The following is a 7,233-nucleotide window of genomic DNA, read 5'->3' as shown; positions in this document are numbered from 1 at the left end:
GACTCTTATTATACTTGTACTTTACCCTCCTCTACAGCTGTGTGCCATTTCCTGGATATAAACCTCTGTGTATATAGACTTATATAAGCTTCACTGGTTTTGCTGCTCTAGAGAACCCAGTTTATGACTTTAGCAATCTGCATGTACGTACAATGAATTCCTTATCTAGATTCCATCGTTTTTTTTAGAGATAGAACTAATCATCAACTTTATATGAAAAGCAAAGGAACCACAAATGTGCCAAGCATAACTAATAAGGAACAATGTAAGCGATCTCACCCTCCTTGAGCTCAAAGCTTACTATTCAGCCATGGTAATCAGAATAGCCTGTATTGATACAATGACAGACACATAGAACACATAGAATTTAGACCTTATATCCATCCGCTTTTAGATAGCTGATCTTTGACAAAGCGCCTAAACCTCTTCAGTGAGTAAAGAGATAATCTACTTAACAACTGGTACTGGCAAAATTGTATATCCATCTGGATATACAAAACAAAAATCACATTTCTCACCTTATAAACAAACTAACTCAAGAAGATTTTTTCCCCAAGATGGATTTAAGATGTAAATGTTAAATCTAAAACTATAAAAATCATCAAAGAAAAACTAGGGCAAATTTAGGGGCCCTAATATGTGGCACAACTTCATTATCAAACATAAGTAAGAAAGCACAAACTGCAGAAACAATGAGATGATAGGAAGTTCCTAAGAAGGAAACATTTACATGGATCAAAAACGTTCACCAGAGAGTAAAAAGAGAACCCCGAGACGAGGAAAAATATTTTTGACAGTAACCTATCAGATAAGCAATAAATCTCAAAAATGTATAAAACACATCAACAACTCAACAACAAAAAGGCAAATGGCCCAATTTAAAAACGGACAAAAACATGATTAGACACTTCACCAAAGAAGGGCACCCAACAAACACATGAAAAAATGTCAGCAGTCAATATTGCAAACAAAATTAATATGAATAGTTGAATGAAAAACAAATTTGCTGTGTAAAGTTCACCCTTATGACATATGGTGAAAAGATAATTTTTCAATTTTTTTGTAAATTTAAAAATAGTGCAAGAAAATTTTCATGGCACTATCCTTAAAAAGTTTACAAAGTAGCATGAACAATGTGACTCAGATGTATTTTAAAAAAGAATTCTTATGAAATAAAAAAATGATTGAGGGAAAAGTGCGGAAGTCGGTGGCGCTGTCATGCGGGCTCCTCTAGCGTGAAGCGATGGATGGCCTTGAGAAGAAGAAATATGAACGAGGCTCTGTCACCAACTACATCACCCGAAACAAAGCCCAGAAGAAGCTGCTGCTGAGCCTGGCTGACTTCAGGCGGCTGTGCATCCTTAAGGGCATTTATCTCCATGAGGCCAAACACAAGAAGAAGGTTAACAAGGGTTCCACAGCCTCCGGCACCTTCTACCTCATCAAAGACATCAGATTCCTCCTCCATGAGCCCGTCGTCAACAAGTTTCGGGAATTTAAAAATAGTCCGGAAGCTAGGGAAGGCCCGTGGGAAGAGCGAGTGGAACACCGTGGAGCGCCTGAAGAACAAGCCCAACTACAAGCTTGACCACATCATTAAGGAGCGGCACCTCACCTTTATCGATGCCCTGAGGGACCTGGACGACACCCTCTCCATGTGCTTCCTCTTCTCCACCTTCCCCCCAACAGGCAAGTGCCACGTGCAGACCACCCAGCTGGGCAAGTGCCACGCGCCGACCACCCAGCTGGGCCGCCGGCTGTCAGTGGAATTCCTGCACAACGTCATGGCTGCGCGTGCCCTGCACAAGGTCTGCTTTTACTCCCAGGCCCAGGTGCTGGGCCAGCCCATCATGTGGGTCACACCCTACGCCTTCTCCCACGATCACCCAACAGATGTGGACTACAGAGTCATGGCCACCTTCACGGAGTTCTATACCACCCTGCTGGGCTTCGTCAACTTCCGCCTCTACCAGTCCGTCCACCTCCACTACCCTCAAGAGACAGACCAGCACCGAGCTGAAGTCCAGTGAGGGTGCATCCGCGCTGGCCTCGGAGAGCTCCATGGAGAAGCTGGCAGCCCTCAATGCCAGCCTGAGGAGGAGGCTGAGGTCGATGAGTTTCCCACTGATGGGGAGGTGGCGAGCCAGGAGGAGCGCAGGAGAAAGCTGGAGGCGCAGGAGAAGCACAAGAAGCTGTGTGAGGGCCTGCAGTTCTTCCTGAACCGAGAGGTGCCCCGCGAGGCTCTGGCCTTCATCATCAGGAGTTTTGGGGGGCCTGTCTCCTGGGACAAGTCTCTGTGCATTGGGGCTACATACAACATCACAGATTCCAGCATCACCCACCAGACTGTCGACAGGCCCGGGCAGCAGACCCCTGTCATTTGCAGGTGTTACATGCAGCCCCAGTGGCTGTTTGACTCCTTGAATGCTCGGCTCCTCCTCCCCAGGGGTGTCACTGCCCCCACACCTCTAGTGGTTTGTGTCCGAGAAGGAGGGCGATTACATCCCACCTGAGAAGCTGAAGCTGCTGGCCCTGCAGTGGGGAGAGGACCCAGGAAACCTGAATGAATCCAAAGAGGAGGAGGAGGAGGAAGACAAGGAACGTGAAGAGGAGGAAGGGGGAGAAAGGGAGAAAGGGAGGAAGAGGACGAGGAGGCTGGTTCGGAAAAGGAGGAGGAGGCCCGCCTGGCAGCCCTGGAGGAGCAGAGGATGGAGGGGAAGAAGTCCAGGGTGATTGATGGCAGGCACGGTGAAGCTGGAGGATAAGCAGCGGCTGGCCCTAGAGGAGGAGAGCGAGGCCACGCTGGCCATCATGATGATGAAGAAGAGAGAGAAGTACCTCTACCGCAAGATCGTGTTCGGCAAGAAGCGCAAAGTCCGTGAGGCCAACAGACTGGCTGAAAAGCAGAAAGCCCACGATGAGCCGGTGGGGTGTGAGAAGACCAAGAAGGCAAGGCCTGTGTGAGGGCTGGCGGCCCCAGGCCCCTGATGGCTGGGCTGTGAAGACAGGCTGGATGGAGTGCCCCCTCCCTGCTTGCCCCCGCAGGCTGGCCGGCCAGGGGAGGCACTGCGTGTCCAGCCTGATTTGGTGCTCCCAGGCGTCAGTGACTTTAGGGGTAGAGAACTAGCCATTTATTCACCCACTCTGGCTTTCTCCAGCCCTCCCCCCATGGTTGGACCCAGGATTCTCAGGGTGCTGTGGTGGAGGGGCTATTGAGGGGAGCGTTCATTAAATGGCTGTAGTTTTGCAGTCAGTTGTGGGAAAAAAATGATTGCAAGTATATAAAGCAAAGGGCTACCATGACAATCTTTGATTAACAGGATTACTGGGTTATATTTTTCTGAGTATGATTTCTAGAAATAATTTCTACTTGGCTTTGATGAGTAGAAATAATACAGTAGATGATTTTTAAAGAAAGGGGTACCACAGTCCTGTTGTTCTCAGCTTCCTTTGAGTTAAAGAACCTGGTTGTATTTGGAAAAGCAGGGAGCAGTATCAGAGAATTTTAAAAAGCCCTTCAACTTTTGACATTCTGTGTATTGTGGTCCATCTGCCTGAAACATATTTTTATTTATTATAATTTTAATGTGAGTTTATAATTGCATACAATTTATCATTTATTGGTTCATTCATTCATTCTGTCCTCTGCCTCAAGCAGTTCTTATACCTTTCACATGAGGGCACAGGAGCCTATGGAGGAGATGTTAGGAGGGGTGAACTTCAGTCCTGCAATCACCCACAGTCCTCTTTCTGAAGCCTACCAGTCCTCACACCTGCATCAATTTACTGTATTCACCACAGTATAGAGAAGAAAGAGAGGGAGGGAGGCTTAGGTGAAACTTTCAAGAGATTCCTAAGGCTTACAGTGTCTTTTCTTTAAAACCTAGAGTTGGATTCTTTCCCCAACTTAAATTTCTAAGAAAGAATAAGAGAGCAGACCAGCAAAAACACCCATAATTACAGAGACTGAAAGTATCAGGATCCATAGGGTGAATTTCAAATAAGGTTACAAAAACATGAAAGAATTCCTCAATGTTGATATGGTAGTCAACAACTTGTTTGTGTTTTCTAGGGTATGTGCTGCTGAAGCGAGCACTTGTTTGTGTTTTCTATTGGTTAAAAGTATCCCTCAGTAACTAAGGGTATTGTTTGTCAGACTTAGGAAAGGAAAAGCAGCAGTTGGCAATTTCCAAAAGGCAGACGAAAGCCTCTCTTGGAAGGGGATGTATATTGATGAGGTAGAAGGATGAGGGAGCAGCTTAAGGACACACACACAGGGATGCACTCTGAGACTCTCACTTTCCAATAGGTGAAAGTTAGTCCTAATTCCAGAAAGGAGCCTGGCAACTTGACATTGTAACATTGGATGCTTCAGATGTACAAAGAGGGAGCTTCGAAAAGTTAATGGAACAATTCCTTAATCTTTTAATTTCATTTTATCATAAAAATTTGAAGCCCCCTCACATTTATCTACATTCCCAATCCAATTTATGCAAAAATAAATAAATGGTCCTGCTAGAATTATGCTCAATTAGCTTTCTCTTCCTAATCGTTATTGTATAATGACAGGACTTCACAATGAAAAAGTGGAATACCCCCAAAGGCGCCAGATGACAAAGCCCTTCTGATCTTCTCTATCTTGACTCGAAAGTCCTTGCACAATGAAGTTCAGAACTACCAATAAAGCATAATAATTATGCAAACCAGTAGTCTCACTTACAAATGGGCTAACAGAGGTCCGAGGCCCTGGTTTCCTGTAGAACAAACCCTGTAGTCTGCAGAGATGCCACCAAGGCTGTTATTGATTTGTGGTCAACTCACTTTACCAGTGATCAGAAAAATCTTCAAATGCCAACAATAACTTTAAACACACAGTTCTTGGGTCAGGGTCTAACTACCGGGCTTGCTGTTGGCTGGTGTGCTCTGGAGATATGTTCTCAGATACCCAATGTGATGGTTAATTTTACGTGTCAATTATTCTTATGAAGTTGGTGAAGACTATTCAAAGTATCATGGTCTGCCAGAAGAGCAAATAGGTCTGTCTTGGAAGAAGTATCAGAATGCTCCTAGGATAAGGTGACCAGACGTCCCACTTTTGATGGGACAGTCCCGATTTTTAACAATTTGTCCAGCATCCCTCGGCGTTTTAAAAAAGTCCCAATTTTTGGAAAGAATGCACAACAAGCTAGGGTATACGGTTTTCGGCTGCCATGTGGCTATTTCGCCAGGATATGAGTTTTATCAATGGTGTCCCGTTTTACCAATGTTAAAATCTGGTCACCTTATCCTAGGAAGCAAAACATACTTTGAATATGCTATCAGAAGAAACTAGTCTTTGGAAACTATCATGCTTGATAAAGTAGAGGGTCAACGAAAAAAGAGGAAGACTCTTAACCAGAAGTTTGACACAGTGGCTAAAATAGGATCAAACATGACAATTGTGAGGATGGTGCAGGACCAGGCAATATTTCATTCTGTTGTATACAGGGTCACCATGCATTGGCATTCACTCGATAGCACCTAACAATAACAACATCCTGAATTACACTGCTGTCAGTGATAGGATAATATCCGTATGCCTACAAGGAAGACCAGTTAATACAAATATCAACTGTATACATAAACCACTAATGCCAAAGATGAAAAAAATAGAGGATCCCCAACCCCCGCCAACCTGCAGTTTGAAATAATTAAACATGTAATCAAGATACACTGATAATTATTGGTGGTTTGAATGCAAAAGTTGGGAACAAATATAAGTAGTAAGAATATATGCCCTTGGTAAGAGAAGTGTTGTTGGAGAACAAAGGATAGAATTTTGCAAGACAAACAACTTATTCATTGTAAATATCATTTTACAACAGTAACAATGACTATATACATAGTCCTTGCCAGGAATTAAATTAACCACAACTGTGGGAAAAGACAATGGAAATGCTCAAATTACATAAACCCAGAGATGAACTGCACACAAACCATTAATTGCTTCTATCCAAACTCAAGTTGAAGCTGAAGAAAATTAAAACAAATCCCCAGAGCCAAAGTATGACCTTAAGTAATTTCACCTAAATTTAGAGAATATTTCTAGAATAAATTTGGCACATAGGATACTAGTGGCCAAAGACCACAGTAGTGAAGAAAACAGTTAAACAGAAGATTTCAAAGGGCAGTCCAAGAAGACAAAGTAAATTAGTATAATGAGATAGCAAAGACTTGGAGTTAGAAAACCAAAAGGGAAGAACTCAAACACTTCTCAAGCTGAAAGAGCTGAAGAAACAAGTCACATCTTGACGTGCAATACTGAAGGATTCTATGGGCAAAAGATGGAATGACAAGGGAACTATTTAAAGAAGATGGCAAACTGCTGCATCTATTGTGAGAATGAAGGTCATTCTTAGCTACCAGACCATTGGCATTCCAGAGAATATTGACATCTTCCTAAAGGGGTACAGTTATTGGGAAGAGCCCCAGAGGAACCTTGCAGAGGGACTTCAATCACATCTTGGTAGAACACAGTCTCTTTGGAAAGAAAAAGAAGGGACTTTGCATTGACAGCTGGTGAGGAAATAGGAACTGGCTACAGTGCACACTACTGTCTGTCCTCTTGTACAGAACAGTGATCAAGGGTAATAAATACACTGGGCTTCCACACTTCCTCATCAGTCATTATTCAGGAGAATAGGTCTCTTGTTGAAATCCATTCACTTCTTGGGTGAAAAATACATTGGGAGGGTTCGGATGAGGGAAGGTGTTGTTTGTTTCATGACTCAAGACCAGAAAGAATACTGAGTTCTTTAAGGAAATAGCATTGAATTTGTGTCAGACTCAACTGCTTTAATTCAGCAAGCTGTGACAGTTAAACACAATGATATCAGAATTTTTTTTGCTATTCCTTGATCCAAAAGTGATCTGATGAATCACTTTTAAATTTCTGGCAGCTCCCTATCAAAGTACTATTAATACGTGTTTAATTATCTTCAGCAAAAGTTTACTTGCATGTGATATTAATGATATTGTTCAGTAATTCCTACATTCTATAGGAATGACCTATGACTGATTTCTTGACTATGGAAAATTATTATTTTTGTGTGTGTTTTTAAGAGTTAGAAAGAATCTTTAGACATTTTAGCCAAGTTTCCTTATTGTGAAGGGAACAGTGAAGTAGAAAGGTTCGCTCATTTTCCTAGCATCCTGTTGCTTGAAGATAAGGAACCAGCCAAGTCTCTGCAACTT

The 7,233-nt window shown here is 43.0% G+C and overlaps 1 pseudogene; it reads left to right on the top strand.

Annotated features, from left to right (window-relative positions):
- The first annotated feature begins 1,243 nt into the window (after positions 1 to 1,243).
- Positions 1,244 to 2,964, top strand: LOC101639671 (annotated as a pseudogene).
- The last annotated feature ends 4,269 nt before the right edge of the window (positions 2,965 to 7,233 follow it).

Source organism: Echinops telfairi, unplaced genomic scaffold (genome assembly GCF_000313985.2).
Source record: "Echinops telfairi isolate 266 unplaced genomic scaffold, ASM31398v2 ScPeMD7_7424;HRSCAF=8462, whole genome shotgun sequence".
Taxonomy (NCBI): Eukaryota; Metazoa; Chordata; class Mammalia; order Afrosoricida; family Tenrecidae; genus Echinops; species Echinops telfairi.
This window is presented reverse-complemented; position numbering and strand designations above follow the sequence as displayed.